This window comes from Denticeps clupeoides, unplaced genomic scaffold (assembly GCF_900700375.1).
Source record: "Denticeps clupeoides unplaced genomic scaffold, fDenClu1.1, whole genome shotgun sequence".
NCBI classification, from domain to species: Eukaryota; Metazoa; Chordata; class Actinopteri; order Clupeiformes; family Denticipitidae; genus Denticeps; species Denticeps clupeoides.
Genome location: NW_021630086.1, coordinates 169,025 through 180,424, shown reverse-complemented (window position 1 = coordinate 180,424; position 11,400 = coordinate 169,025). Strand labels below are relative to the sequence as shown.

General features: G+C 40.5%; 23 non-coding genes and 20 pseudogenes across 23 annotated transcripts; all 43 read right to left on the bottom strand.

Moving 5' to 3' along the window:
- Positions 1-129: 129 nt before the first annotated feature.
- On the bottom strand, positions 130-247 carry LOC114782825 (uncharacterized; annotated as a pseudogene).
- A 145-nt stretch (positions 248-392) lies between these two features.
- Positions 393-509, bottom strand: LOC114782886 (uncharacterized; annotated as a pseudogene).
- A 144-nt stretch (positions 510-653) lies between these two features.
- Positions 654-774, bottom strand: LOC114782888 (uncharacterized; annotated as a pseudogene).
- Positions 775-918: 144 nt separating this feature from the next.
- Positions 919-1,037, bottom strand: LOC114782791 (5S ribosomal RNA). Its single transcript, XR_003748228.1, has one exon. It is a non-coding gene; the product is annotated as a 5S ribosomal RNA (ribosomal RNA).
- A 143-nt stretch (positions 1,038-1,180) lies between these two features.
- LOC114782737 (5S ribosomal RNA) lies at positions 1,181-1,299 on the bottom strand. The gene has a single exon (XR_003748175.1). It is a non-coding gene; the product is annotated as a 5S ribosomal RNA (ribosomal RNA).
- Positions 1,300-1,442: 143 nt separating this feature from the next.
- LOC114782868 (uncharacterized) lies at positions 1,443-1,561 on the bottom strand (annotated as a pseudogene).
- A 144-nt stretch (positions 1,562-1,705) lies between these two features.
- LOC114782858 (uncharacterized) lies at positions 1,706-1,823 on the bottom strand (annotated as a pseudogene).
- A 146-nt stretch (positions 1,824-1,969) lies between these two features.
- Positions 1,970-2,089, bottom strand: LOC114782828 (uncharacterized; annotated as a pseudogene).
- A 142-nt stretch (positions 2,090-2,231) lies between these two features.
- LOC114782803 (5S ribosomal RNA) lies at positions 2,232-2,350 on the bottom strand. The gene has a single exon (XR_003748240.1). It is a non-coding gene; the product is annotated as a 5S ribosomal RNA (ribosomal RNA).
- Positions 2,351-2,494: 144 nt separating this feature from the next.
- LOC114782856 (uncharacterized) lies at positions 2,495-2,613 on the bottom strand (annotated as a pseudogene).
- Positions 2,614-2,756: 143 nt separating this feature from the next.
- On the bottom strand, positions 2,757-2,875 carry LOC114782774 (5S ribosomal RNA). Its single transcript, XR_003748211.1, has one exon. It is a non-coding gene; the product is annotated as a 5S ribosomal RNA (ribosomal RNA).
- Positions 2,876-3,020: 145 nt separating this feature from the next.
- LOC114782862 (uncharacterized) lies at positions 3,021-3,138 on the bottom strand (annotated as a pseudogene).
- A 146-nt stretch (positions 3,139-3,284) lies between these two features.
- On the bottom strand, positions 3,285-3,403 carry LOC114782748 (5S ribosomal RNA). Its single transcript, XR_003748185.1, has one exon. It is a non-coding gene; the product is annotated as a 5S ribosomal RNA (ribosomal RNA).
- Positions 3,404-3,547: 144 nt separating this feature from the next.
- LOC114782870 (uncharacterized) lies at positions 3,548-3,666 on the bottom strand (annotated as a pseudogene).
- Positions 3,667-3,810: 144 nt separating this feature from the next.
- LOC114782736 (5S ribosomal RNA) lies at positions 3,811-3,929 on the bottom strand. Its single transcript, XR_003748174.1, has one exon. It is a non-coding gene; the product is annotated as a 5S ribosomal RNA (ribosomal RNA).
- Positions 3,930-4,073: 144 nt separating this feature from the next.
- On the bottom strand, positions 4,074-4,192 carry LOC114782854 (uncharacterized; annotated as a pseudogene).
- A 144-nt stretch (positions 4,193-4,336) lies between these two features.
- On the bottom strand, positions 4,337-4,455 carry LOC114782773 (5S ribosomal RNA). The gene has a single exon (XR_003748210.1). It is a non-coding gene; the product is annotated as a 5S ribosomal RNA (ribosomal RNA).
- A 145-nt stretch (positions 4,456-4,600) lies between these two features.
- LOC114782850 (uncharacterized) lies at positions 4,601-4,718 on the bottom strand (annotated as a pseudogene).
- Positions 4,719-4,862: 144 nt separating this feature from the next.
- LOC114782805 (5S ribosomal RNA) lies at positions 4,863-4,981 on the bottom strand. Its single transcript, XR_003748242.1, has one exon. It is a non-coding gene; the product is annotated as a 5S ribosomal RNA (ribosomal RNA).
- A 144-nt stretch (positions 4,982-5,125) lies between these two features.
- Positions 5,126-5,244, bottom strand: LOC114782735 (5S ribosomal RNA). Its single transcript, XR_003748173.1, has one exon. It is a non-coding gene; the product is annotated as a 5S ribosomal RNA (ribosomal RNA).
- Positions 5,245-5,387: 143 nt separating this feature from the next.
- Positions 5,388-5,506, bottom strand: LOC114782853 (uncharacterized; annotated as a pseudogene).
- A 144-nt stretch (positions 5,507-5,650) lies between these two features.
- On the bottom strand, positions 5,651-5,769 carry LOC114782772 (5S ribosomal RNA). Its single transcript, XR_003748209.1, has one exon. It is a non-coding gene; the product is annotated as a 5S ribosomal RNA (ribosomal RNA).
- Positions 5,770-5,913: 144 nt separating this feature from the next.
- On the bottom strand, positions 5,914-6,031 carry LOC114782861 (uncharacterized; annotated as a pseudogene).
- Positions 6,032-6,176: 145 nt separating this feature from the next.
- LOC114782745 (5S ribosomal RNA) lies at positions 6,177-6,295 on the bottom strand. Its single transcript, XR_003748183.1, has one exon. It is a non-coding gene; the product is annotated as a 5S ribosomal RNA (ribosomal RNA).
- A 145-nt stretch (positions 6,296-6,440) lies between these two features.
- Positions 6,441-6,559, bottom strand: LOC114782723 (5S ribosomal RNA). Its single transcript, XR_003748162.1, has one exon. It is a non-coding gene; the product is annotated as a 5S ribosomal RNA (ribosomal RNA).
- Positions 6,560-6,704: 145 nt separating this feature from the next.
- Positions 6,705-6,823, bottom strand: LOC114782747 (5S ribosomal RNA). The gene has a single exon (XR_003748184.1). It is a non-coding gene; the product is annotated as a 5S ribosomal RNA (ribosomal RNA).
- A 145-nt stretch (positions 6,824-6,968) lies between these two features.
- LOC114782836 (uncharacterized) lies at positions 6,969-7,086 on the bottom strand (annotated as a pseudogene).
- Positions 7,087-7,230: 144 nt separating this feature from the next.
- On the bottom strand, positions 7,231-7,349 carry LOC114782807 (5S ribosomal RNA). Its single transcript, XR_003748244.1, has one exon. It is a non-coding gene; the product is annotated as a 5S ribosomal RNA (ribosomal RNA).
- Positions 7,350-7,493: 144 nt separating this feature from the next.
- LOC114782734 (5S ribosomal RNA) lies at positions 7,494-7,612 on the bottom strand. Its single transcript, XR_003748172.1, has one exon. It is a non-coding gene; the product is annotated as a 5S ribosomal RNA (ribosomal RNA).
- A 143-nt stretch (positions 7,613-7,755) lies between these two features.
- On the bottom strand, positions 7,756-7,874 carry LOC114782871 (uncharacterized; annotated as a pseudogene).
- Positions 7,875-8,018: 144 nt separating this feature from the next.
- Positions 8,019-8,137, bottom strand: LOC114782771 (5S ribosomal RNA). The gene has a single exon (XR_003748208.1). It is a non-coding gene; the product is annotated as a 5S ribosomal RNA (ribosomal RNA).
- Positions 8,138-8,281: 144 nt separating this feature from the next.
- On the bottom strand, positions 8,282-8,399 carry LOC114782882 (uncharacterized; annotated as a pseudogene).
- A 145-nt stretch (positions 8,400-8,544) lies between these two features.
- Positions 8,545-8,663, bottom strand: LOC114782848 (uncharacterized; annotated as a pseudogene).
- A 144-nt stretch (positions 8,664-8,807) lies between these two features.
- On the bottom strand, positions 8,808-8,926 carry LOC114782770 (5S ribosomal RNA). The gene has a single exon (XR_003748207.1). It is a non-coding gene; the product is annotated as a 5S ribosomal RNA (ribosomal RNA).
- Positions 8,927-9,070: 144 nt separating this feature from the next.
- LOC114782860 (uncharacterized) lies at positions 9,071-9,188 on the bottom strand (annotated as a pseudogene).
- Positions 9,189-9,332: 144 nt separating this feature from the next.
- LOC114782744 (5S ribosomal RNA) lies at positions 9,333-9,451 on the bottom strand. Its single transcript, XR_003748182.1, has one exon. It is a non-coding gene; the product is annotated as a 5S ribosomal RNA (ribosomal RNA).
- A 143-nt stretch (positions 9,452-9,594) lies between these two features.
- Positions 9,595-9,713, bottom strand: LOC114782722 (5S ribosomal RNA). The gene has a single exon (XR_003748161.1). It is a non-coding gene; the product is annotated as a 5S ribosomal RNA (ribosomal RNA).
- Positions 9,714-9,855: 142 nt separating this feature from the next.
- Positions 9,856-9,973, bottom strand: LOC114782835 (uncharacterized; annotated as a pseudogene).
- Positions 9,974-10,117: 144 nt separating this feature from the next.
- Positions 10,118-10,236, bottom strand: LOC114782785 (5S ribosomal RNA). The gene has a single exon (XR_003748222.1). It is a non-coding gene; the product is annotated as a 5S ribosomal RNA (ribosomal RNA).
- A 144-nt stretch (positions 10,237-10,380) lies between these two features.
- LOC114782798 (5S ribosomal RNA) lies at positions 10,381-10,499 on the bottom strand. Its single transcript, XR_003748235.1, has one exon. It is a non-coding gene; the product is annotated as a 5S ribosomal RNA (ribosomal RNA).
- Positions 10,500-10,643: 144 nt separating this feature from the next.
- On the bottom strand, positions 10,644-10,762 carry LOC114782768 (5S ribosomal RNA). Its single transcript, XR_003748205.1, has one exon. It is a non-coding gene; the product is annotated as a 5S ribosomal RNA (ribosomal RNA).
- A 143-nt stretch (positions 10,763-10,905) lies between these two features.
- Positions 10,906-11,024, bottom strand: LOC114782880 (uncharacterized; annotated as a pseudogene).
- Positions 11,025-11,168: 144 nt separating this feature from the next.
- LOC114782767 (5S ribosomal RNA) lies at positions 11,169-11,287 on the bottom strand. Its single transcript, XR_003748204.1, has one exon. It is a non-coding gene; the product is annotated as a 5S ribosomal RNA (ribosomal RNA).
- Between the last annotated feature and the right edge of the window lie 113 nt (positions 11,288-11,400).

The following is an 11,400-nucleotide window of genomic DNA, read 5'->3' as shown; positions in this document are numbered from 1 at the left end:
AATCTTGGACTTTAACCATCTAGGCTTGAAAACATATGACAGAATGAAAATACCTCTTAACTTACTTTAGAAAAAAAATAACAAAGCGATGCAAAAAAACTTCATTTTAAAAAGTTTTTCAACAGTTAAAGCTTACAGCACCTGGTATTCCAGGAGGTCTCCCATCCAAGTACTAACCAGGCCCAAGCCTTCATAGCTTCCGAGATCAGACGAGACCGGGCGTTCTTGGGCTGGTATGGCCGTAAGCAATCTCTGCTTGAAAATCTTGGATTTAAACAACCTAGGCTTGAAAAACAATCACAGAGTGAAAATACCTCTTAACTTAATTTGGAAAAAAAAACTAACAAAGCGATGCAAAAAAAGTTCATTTTAAAAAGTTTTTGCAACAGTTAAGCTTACAGCACCTGTATTACCAGGAGGTCTCCATCCAAGTAGTAACCAGGCCCAAGCCTTCTTAGCTTCAGAGATCAGATGAGACCGGGCGTTCTTGGGCTGGTATGGCGGTAAACAATCTCTGCTTGAAAATATTGGACTTTAAACAACCTAGGCCTGAAAACATATTACAGAATGAAAATACCTCTTAACTTACTTTAGAAAAAAACTAACAAAGCGATGCAAAAAAACTTCATTTTAAAAAGTTTTTCAACAGTTAAAGCTTACAGCACCTGGTATTCCCAGGAGGTCTCCATCCAAGTGCTAAGCAGGGGCCCAAGCCTTCTTAGCTTCCGAGATCAGACGAGACCCGGGCGTTCTTGGGCTGGTATGGCCGCAAGCAATCTCTGCTTGAAAATCTTGGACTTTAAACAACCTAGGCTTGAAAACATATCACAGAATGAAAATACCTCTTAACTTACTTTAGAAAAAAACTAAAAAAGCGATGCAAAAAAACTTGAATTTAAAAAGTTTTTCAACAGTTAAAGCTTACAGCGCCTGGTATTCCCAGGCGGTCTCCCATCCAAGTACTAACCAGGCCCAATCCTTCTTAGCTTCCGAGATCAGACGAGACCGGGCGTTCTTGGGCTGGTATGGCCGTAAGCAATCTCTGCTTGAAAATCTTGGACTTTAAACAACCTAGGCTTGAAACATATCACAGAATGAAAATACCTCTTAACTACTTTAGAAAAAAACGAACAAAGCGATGCAAAAAAAAATCCATTTTAAAAAGTTTTTCAACAGTTAAAGCTTACAGCACCTGGTATTCCCAGGAGGTCTCCCATCCAAGTACTAACCAGGCCCAAGCCTTCTTAGCTTCCGAGATCAGACGAGACCGGGCTTTCTTGGGCTGGTATGGCCGTAAGCAATCTCTGCTTGAAAATCTTGGACTTTAACCATCTAGGCTTGAAAACATATGACAGGATGAAAATACCTCTTAACTTACTTTAGAAAAAAACTAAACAAAGCGATGCAAAAAAAGTTCATTTTAAAAAGTTTTCAACAGTTAAAGCTTACAGCACCTGGTATTACCAGGAGGTCTCCCATCCAAGTAGTAACCAGGCCCAAGCCTTCTTAGCTTCAGAGATCAGATGAGACCGGGCGTTCTTGGGCTGGTATGGCGGTAAACAATCTCTGCTTGAAAATATTGGACTTTAAACAACCTAGGCCTGAAAACATATTACAGAATGAAAATACCTCTTAACTTACTTTAGAAAAAAAACTAACAAAGCGATGCAAAAAAACTTCATTTTAAAAAGTTTTCAACAGTTAAAGCTTACAGCACCTGGTATTCCCAGGAGGTCTCCATCCAAGTGCTAAGCAGGCCCAAGCCTTCTTAGCTTCCGAGATCAGACGAGACCGGGCGTTCTTGGGCTGGTATGGCCGCAAGCAATCTCTGCTTGAAAATCTTGGACTTTAAAACAACCTAGGCTTGAAAACATATCACAGAATGAAAATACCTCTTAACTTACTTTAGAAAAAAACTAAAAAAGCGATGCAAAAAAAACTTGAATTTAAAAAGTTTTTCAACAGTTAAAGCTTACAGCGCCTGGTATTCCCAGGCGGTCTCCCATCCAAGTACTAACCAGGCCCAATCCTTCTTAGCTTCCGAGATCAGACGAGACCGGGCGTTCTTGGGCTGGTATGGCCGGTAAGCAATCTCTGCTTGAAAATCTTGGACTTTAAACAACCTAGGCTTGAAAACATATCACAGAATGAAAATACCTCTTAACTTTAGAAAAAAAACGAACAAAGCGATGCAAAAAAAAAATCATTTTAAAAAGTTTTTCAACAGTTAAAGCTTACAGCACCTGGTATTCCCAGGAGGTCTCCCATCCAAGTACTAACCAGGCCCAAGCCTTCTTAGCTTCCGAGATCAGACGAGACCGGGCGTTCTTGGCCCTGTATGGCCGTAAGCAATCTCTGCTTGAAAATCTTGGACTTTAACCATCTAGGCTTGAAAACATATGACAAGGATGAAAATACCTCTTAACTTACTTTAGAAAAAAACTAACAAAGCGATGCAAAAAAAGTTCATTTTAAAAAGTTTTTCAACAGTTAAAGCTTACAGCGCCTGGTATTACCAGGAGGTCTCCCATCCAAGTAGTAACCAGGCCCAAGCCTTCTTAGCTTCCGAGATCAGACGAGACCGGGCGTTCTTGGGCTGGTATGGCGGTAAACAAACTCTGCTTGAAAATATTGGACTTTAAACAACCTAGGCCTGAAAACATATCACAGAATGAAAATACCTCTTAACTTACTTTAGAAAAAACTAACAAAGCGATGCAAAAAAAGTTCATTTTAAAAAGTTTTTCAACAGTTAAAGCTTACAGCGCCTGGTATTCCCAGGAGGTCTCCCATCCAAGTACTAACCAGGCCCAAGCCTTCTTAGCTTCCGAGATCAGACGAGACCGGGCTTTCTTGGGCTGGTATGGCCGTAAGCAAGCTCTGCTTGAAAATCTTGGACTTTAAACAACCCAGGCTTGAAAACATATTACAGAATGAAAATACCTCTTAACTTACTTTAGAAAAAAACTAACAAAGCGATGCAAAAAAAACTTCATTTTAAAAAGTTTTTCAACAGTTAAAGCTTACAGCACCTGGTATTCCCAGGAGGTCTCCATCCAAGTGCTAAGCAGGCCCAAGCCTTCTTAGCTTCCGAGATCAGACGAGACCGGGCATTCTTGGGCTGGTATGGCCGTAAGCAATCTCTGCTTTAAAATCTTGGACTTTAAACAACCTAGGCTTGAAAACATATCACAGAATGAAAATACCTCTTAACTTACTTTAGAAAAAAAAACGAACAAAGCGATGCAAAAAAACTTCATTTTAAAAAGTTTTTCAACAGTTAAAGCTTACAGCGCCTGGTATTCCCAGGCGGTCTCCCATCCAAGTACTAACCAGGCCCAAGCCTTCTTAGCTTCCGAGATCAGACGAGACCGGGCGTTCTTGGGCTGGTATGGCCGCAAGCAATCTCTGCTTGAAAATCTTGGACTTTAAACAACCTAGGCTTGAAAACATATCACAGAATGAAAATACCTCTTAACTTACTTTAGAAAAAAACTAAAAAAGCGATGCAAAAAAACTTGAATTTAAAAAGTTTTTCAACAGTTAAAGCTTACAGCGCCTGGTATTCCCAGGCGGTCTCCCATCCAAGTACTAACCAGAGCCAATCCTTCTTAGCTTCCGAGATCAGACGACACCGGGCGTTCTTGGGCTGGTATGGCCGTAAGCAATCTCTGCTTGAAAATCTTGGACTTTAAACAACCTAGGCTTGAAAACATATCACAGAATGAAAATACCTCTTAACTACTTTAGAAAAAAACGAACAAAGCGATCCAAAAAAAAATCCATTTTAAAAAGTTTTTCAACAGTTAAAGCTTACAGCACCTGGTATTCCCAGGAGGTCTCCCATCCAAGTACTAACCAGGCCCAAGCCTTCTTAGCTTCCGAGATCAGACGAGACCGGGCTTTCTTGGGCTGGTATGGCCGTAAGCAATCTCTGCTTGAAAATCTTGGACTTTAACCATATAGGCTTGAAAACATATGACAGGATGAAAATACCTCTTAACTTACTTTAGAAAAAAACTAACAAAGCGATGCAAAAAAAGTTCATTTTAAAAAGTTTTTTCAACAGTTAAAGCTTACAGCGCCTGGTATTACCAGGAGGTCTCCCATCCAAGTAGTAACCAGGCCCAAGCCTTCTTAGCTTCCGAGATCAGACGAGACCGGGCGTTCTTGGGCTGGTATGGCGGTAAACAATCTCTGCTTGAAAATATTGGACTTTAAACAACCTAGGCCTGAAAACATATCACAGAATGAAAATACCTCTTAACTTACTTTAGAAAAAAACTAACAAAGCGATGCAAAAAAGGTTCATTTTAAAAAGTTTTTCAACAGTTAAAGCTTACAGCGCCTGGTATTCCCAGGAGGTCTCCCATCCAAGTACTAACCAGGCCCAAGCCTTCTTAGCTTCCGAGATCAGACGAGACCGGGCTTTCTTGGGCTGGTATGGCCGTAAGCAAGCTCTGCTTGAAAATCTTGGACTTTAAACAACCCAGGCTTGAAAACATATTACAGAATGAAAATACCTCTTAACTTACTTTAGAAAAAAAACTAACAAAGCGATGCAAAAAAACTTCATTTTAAAAAGTTTTTCAACAGTTAAAGCTTACAGCACCTGGTTCTCCCAGGAGGTCTCCATCCAAGTGCTAAGCAGGCCCAAGCCTTCTTAGCTTCCGAGACCAGACGAGACCGGGCATTCTTGGGCTGGTATGGCCGTAAGCAATCTCTGCTTTAAAATCTTGGACTTTAAACAACCTAGGCATGAAAACATATCACAGAATGAAAATACCTCTTAACTTACTTTAGAAAAAAACTAAAAAAGCGATGCAAAAAAACTTGAATTTAAAAAGTTTTTCAACAGTTAAAGCTTACAGCGCCTGGTATTCCCAGGCGGTCTCCCATCCAAGTACTAACCAGGCCCAATCCTTCTTAGCTTCCGAGATCAGACGAGACCGGGCGTTCTTGGGCTGGTATGGCCATAAGCAATCTCTGCTTGAAAATCTTGGACTTTAAACAACCTAGGCTTGAAAACATATCACAGAATGAAAATACCTCTTAACTACTTTAGAAAAAAACGAACAAAGCGATGCAAAAAAAAATCCATTTTAAAAAGTTTTTCAACAGTTAAAGCTTACAGCACCTGGTATTCCCAGGAGGTCTCCCATCCAAGTACTAACCAGGCCCAAGCCTTCTTAGCTTCCGAGATCAGACGAGACCGGGCTTTCTTGGGCTGGTATGGCCGTAAGCAATCTCTGCTTGAAAATCTTGGACTTTAACCATCTAGGCTTGAAAACATATGCCAGGATGAAAATACCTCTTAACTTACTTTAGAAAAAAACTAACAAAGCGATGCAAAAAAAGTTCATTTTAAAAAGTTTTTCAACAGTTAAAGCTTACAGCGCCTGGTATTACCAGGAGGTCTCCCATCCAAGTAGTAACCAGGCCCAAGCCTTCTTAGCTTCCGAGATCAGACGAGACCGGGCGTTCTTGGGCTGGTATGGCGGTAAACAATCTCTGCTTGAAAATATTGGACTTTAAACAACCTAGGCCTGAAAACATATCACAGAATGAAAATACCTCTTAACTTACTTTAGAAAAAAACTAACAAAGCGATGCAAAAAAAGTTCATTTTAAAAAGTTTTTCAACAGTTAAAGCTTACAGCGCCTGGTATTCCCAGGAGGTCTCCCATCCAAGTACTAACCAGGCCCAAGCCTTCTTAGCTTCCGAGATCAGACGAGACCGGGCTTTCTTGGGCTGGTATGGCCGTAAGCAAGCTCTGCTTGAAAATCTTGGACTTTAAACAACCCAGGCTTGAAAACATATTACAGAATGAAAATACCTCTTAACTTACTTTAGAAAAAAACTAACAAAGCGATGCAAAAAAACTTCATTTTAAAAAGTTTTTCAACAGTTAAAGCTTACAGCACCTGGTATTCCCAGGAGGTCTCCATCCAAGTGCTAAGCAGGCCCAAGCCTTCTTAGCTTCCGAGATCAGACGAGACCGGGCATTCTTGGGCTGGTATGGCCGTAAGCAATCTCTGCTTTAAAAATCTTGGACTTTAAACAACCTAGGCTTGAAAACATATCACAGAATGAAAATACCTCTTAACTTACTTTAAAAAAAAACTAACAAAGCGAAGCAAAAAATCTTCATTTTAAAAAGTTTTTCAACAGTTAAAGCTTACAGCACCTGGTATTCCCAGGAGGTCTCCCATCCAAGTAATAACCAGGCCCAAGCCTTCTTAGCTTCCGAGATCAGACGAGACCGGGCGTTCTTGGGCTGGTATGGCCGTAAGCAATCTCTGCTTGAAAATCTTGGACTTTAAAACAACCTAGGCTTGAAAACATATCACAGAATGAAAATACCTCTTAACTTACTTTAGAAAAAAACTAAAAAAGCGATGCAAAAAAACTTGAATTTAAAAAGTTTTTCAACAGTTAAAGCTTACAGCGCCTGGTATTCCCAGGCGGTCTCCCATCCAAGTACTAACCAGGCCCAAGCCTTCTTAGCTTCCGAGATCAGACGAGACCGGGCGTTCTTGGGCTGGTATGGCCGTAAGCAATCTCTGCTTGAAAATCTTGGACTTTAAACAACCTAGGCTTGAAAACATATCACAGAGTGGAAATACCTCTTAACTTACTTTAGAAAAAAAACGAACAAAGCGATGCAAAAAAACTTCATTTTAAAAAGTTTTTCAACAGTTAAAGCTTACAGCGCCTGGTATTCCCAGGCGGTCTCCCATCCAAGTACTAACCAGGCCCAAGCCTTCTTAGCTTCCGAGATCAGACGAGACCGGGCGTTCTTGGGCTGGTATGGCCGCAAGCAATCTCTGCTTGAAAATCTTGGACTTTAAACAACCTAGGCTTGAAAACATATCACAGAATGAAAATACCTCTTAACTTACTTTAAAAAAAAAACTAACAAAGCGAAGCAAAAAATCTTCATTTTAAAAAGTTTTTCAACAGTTAAAGCTTACAGCACCTGGTATTCCCAGGAGGTCTCCCATCCAAGTACTAACCAGGCCCAAGCCTTCTTAGCTTCCGAGATCAGACTAGACCGGCGTTCTCGGGCTGGTTTGGCCGTAAGCAATTTCTGCTTAAAATTCTTGGACTTTAAACAACCTAGGCTTGAAAACATATCACAGAATGAAAATACCTCTTAACTTACTTTAGAAAAAAACTAACAAAGCGATGCAAAAAAACTTCAATTTATAAAGTTTTTCAACAGTTAAAGCTTACAGCGCCTGGTATTTCCAGGAGGTCTCCCATCCAAGTACTAACCAGGCCCAAGCCTTCTTAGCTTCCGAGATCAGACGAGACCGGGCATTATTGGGCTGGTATGGCCGAAAGCAATCTCTGCTTGAAAATCTTGGACTTTAAACAACCTAGGCTTGAAAACATATCACAGAATGAAAATACCTCTTAACTTACTTTAGAAAAAAACTAACAAAGCGATGCAAAAAATCTTCATTTTAAAAAGTTTTTCAGCAGTTAAAGCTTACAGCACCTGGTATTCCCAGGAGGTCTCCCATCCAAGTACTAACCAGGCCCAAGCCTTCTTAGCTTCCGAGATCAGACGAGACCGGGCTTTCTTGGGCTGGTATGGCCGTAAGCAATCTCTGCTTGAAAATCTTGGACTTTAACCATCTAGGCTTGAAAACATATGACAGGATGAAAATACCTCTTAACTTACTTTAGAAAAAAACTAACAAAGCGATGCAAAAAAAGTTCATTTTAAAAAGTTTTTCAACAGTTAAAGCTTACAGCGCCTGGTATTACCAGGAGGTCTACCATCCAAGTAGTAACCAGGCCCAAGCCTTCTTAGCTTCCGAGATCAGACGAGACCGGGCGTTCTTGGGCTGGTATGGCGGTAAACAAACTCTGCTTGAAAATATTGGACTTTAAACAACCTAGGCCTGAAAACATATCACAGAATGAAAATACCTCTTAACTTACTTTAGAAAAAAACTAACAAAGCGATGCAAAAAAAGTTCATTTTAAAAAGTTTTTCAACAGTTAAAGCTTACAGCGCCTGGTATTCCCAGGAGGTCTCCCATCCAAGTACTAACCAGGCCCAAGCCTTCTTAGCTTCCGAGATCAGACGAGACCGGGCTTTCTTGGGCTGGTATGGCCGTAAGCAAGCTCTGCTTGAAAATCTTGGACTTTAAACAACCCAGGCTTGAAAACATATTACAGAATGAAAATACCTCTTAACTTACTTTAGAAAAAAACTAACAAAGCGATGCAAAAAAACTTCATTTTAAAAAGTTTTTCAACAGTTAAAGCTTACAGCACCTGGTATTCCCAGGAGGTCTCCATCCAAGTGCTAAGCAGGCCCAAGCCTTCTTAGCTTCCGACATCAGACGAGACCGGGCATTCTTGGGCTGGTATGGCCGTAAGCAATCTCTGCTTTAAAATCTTGGACTTTAAACAACCTAGGCTTGAAAACATATCACAGAATGAAAATACCTCTTAACTTACTTTAGAAAAAAAACGAACAAAGCGATGCAAAAAAACTTCATTTTAAAAAGTTTTTCAACAGTTAAAGCTTACAGCGCCTGGTATTCCCAGGCGGTCTCCCATCCAAGTAGTAACCAGGCCCAAGCCTTCTTAGCTTCCGAGATCAGACAAGACCGGGCGTTCTTGGGCTGGTATGGCGGTAAACAATCTCTGCTTGAAAATATTGGACTTTAAACAACCTAGGCCTGAAAACATATCACAGACTGAAAATACCTCTTAACTTACTTTAGAAAAAAACTAACAAAGCGATGCAAAAAAAGTTCATTTTAAAAAGTTTTTCAACAGTTAAAGCTTACAGCGCCTGGTATTCCCAGGAGGTCTCCCATCCAAGTACTAACCAGGCCCAAGCCTTCTTAGCTTCCGAGATCAGACGAGACCGGGCTTTCTTGGGCTGGTATGGCCGTAAGCAAGCTCTGCTTGAAAATCTTGGACTTTAAACAACCCAGGCTTGAAAACATATTACAGAATGAAAATACCTCTTAACTTACTTTAGAAAAAAACTAACAAAGCGATGCAAAAAAACTTCATTTTAAAAAGTTTTTCAACAGTTAAAGCTTACAGCACCTGGTATTCCCAGGAGGTCTCCATCCAAGTGCTAAGCAGGCCCAAGCCTTCTTAGCTTCCGAGATCAGACGAGACCGGGCATTCTTGGGCTGGTATGGCCGTAAGCAATCTGTGCTTTAAATTCTTGGACTTTAAACAACCTAGGCTTGAAAACATATCACAGAATGAAAATACCTCTTAACTTACTTTAAAAAAAAACTAACAAAGCGAAGCAAAAAATCTTCATTTTAAAAAGTTTTTCAACAGTTAAAGCTTACAGCACCTGGTATTCCCAGGAGGTCTCCCATCCAAGTAATAACCAGGCCCAAGCCTTCTTAGCTTCCGAGATCAGACGAGACCGGGCGTTCTTGGGCTGGTATGGCCGTAAGCAATCTCTGCTTGAAAATCTTGGACTTTAAACAACCTAGGCTTGAAAACATATCACAGAATGAAAATACCTCTTAACTTACTTTAGAATAAAACTAAAAAAGCGATGCAAAAAAACTTGAATTTAAAAAGTTTTCAACAGTTAAAGCTTACAGCGCCTGGTATTCCCAGGCGGTCTCCCATCCAAGTACTAACCAGGCCCAAGCCTTCTTAGCTTCCGAGATCAGACGAGACCGGGCGTTCTTGGGCTGGTATGGCCGTAAGCAATCTCTGCTTGAAAATCTTGGACTTTAACCATCTAGGCTTGAAAACATATGACAGGATGAAAATACCTCTTAACTTACTTTAGAAAAAAACTAACAAAGCGATGCAAAAAAACTTCATTTAAAAAGTTTTTCAACAGTTAAAGCTTACAGCACCTGGTATTCCCAGGAGGTCTCCCATCCAAGTACTAACCAGGCCCAAGCCTTCTTAGCTTCCGAGATCAGACTAGACCGGCGTTCTCGGGCTGGTTTGGCCGTAAGCAATTTCTGCTTAAAATTCTTGGACTTTAAACAACCTAGGCTTGAAAACATATCACAGAATGAAAATACCTCTTAACTTACTTTAGAAAAAAACTAACAAAGCGATGCAAAAAAACTTCAATTTATAAAGTTTTTCAACAGTTAAAGCTTACAGCGCCTGGTATTTCCAGGAGGTCTCCCATCCAAGTACTAACCAGGCCCAAGCCTTCTTAGCTTCCGAGATCAGACGAGACCGGGCATTATTGGGCTGGTATGGCCGTAAGCAATCTCTGCTTGAAAATCTTGGACTTTAAACAACCTAGGCTTGAAAACATATCACAGAATGAAAATACCTCTTAACTTACTTTAGAAAAAAACTAACAAAGCGATGCAAAAAATCTTCATTTTAAAAAGTTTTTCAGCAGTTAAAGCTTACAGCACCTGGTATTCCCAGGAGGTCTCCCATCCAAGTACTAAACAGGCCCAAGCCTTCTTAGCTTCCGAGATCAGACGAGACCGGGCGTTCTTGGGCTGGTATGGCGGTAAACAATCTATGCTTGAAAATATTGGACTTTAAACAACCTAGGCCTGAAAACATATCACAGAATGAAAATACCTCTTAACTTACTTTAGAAAAAAACTAACAAAGCGATGCAAAAAAAGTTCATTTTAAAAAGTTTTTCAACAGTTAAAGCTTACAGCGCCTGGTATTCCCAGGAGGTCTCCCATCCAAGTACTAACCAGGCCCAAGCCTTCTTAGCTTCCGAGATCAGACGAGACCGGGCTTTCTTGGGCTGGTATGGCCGTAAGCAATCTCTGCTTGAAAATCTTGGACTTTAACCATCTAGGCTTGAAAACATATGACAGGATGAAAATACCTCTTAACTTACTTTAGAAAAAAACTAACAAAGCGATGCAAAAAAAGTTCATTTTAAAAAGTTTTTTAACCTTTAAAGCTTACAGCGCCTGGTATTACCAGGAGGTCTCCCATCCAAGTAGTAACCAGGCCCAAGCCTTCTTAGCTTCCGAGATCAGACGAGACCGGGCGTTCTTGGGCTGTTATGGCGGTAAACAATCTCTGCTTGAAAATATTGGACTTTAAACAACCTAGGCCTGAAAACATATCACAGAATGAAAATACCTCTTAACTTACTTTAGAAAAAAACTAACAAAGCGATGCAAAAAAAGTTCATTTTAAAAAGTTTTTCAACAGTTAAAGCTTACAGCGCCTGGTATTCCCAGGAGGTCTCCCATCCAAGTACTAACCAGGCCCAAGCCTTCTTAGCTTCCGAGATCAGACGAGACCGGGCTTTCTTGGGCTGGTATGGCCGTAAGCAAGCTCTGCTTGAAAATCTTGGACTTTAAACAACCCAGGCTTGAAAACATATTACAGAATGAAAATACCTCTTAACTTACTTTAGAAAAAAACTAACAAAGCGATGCAAAAAA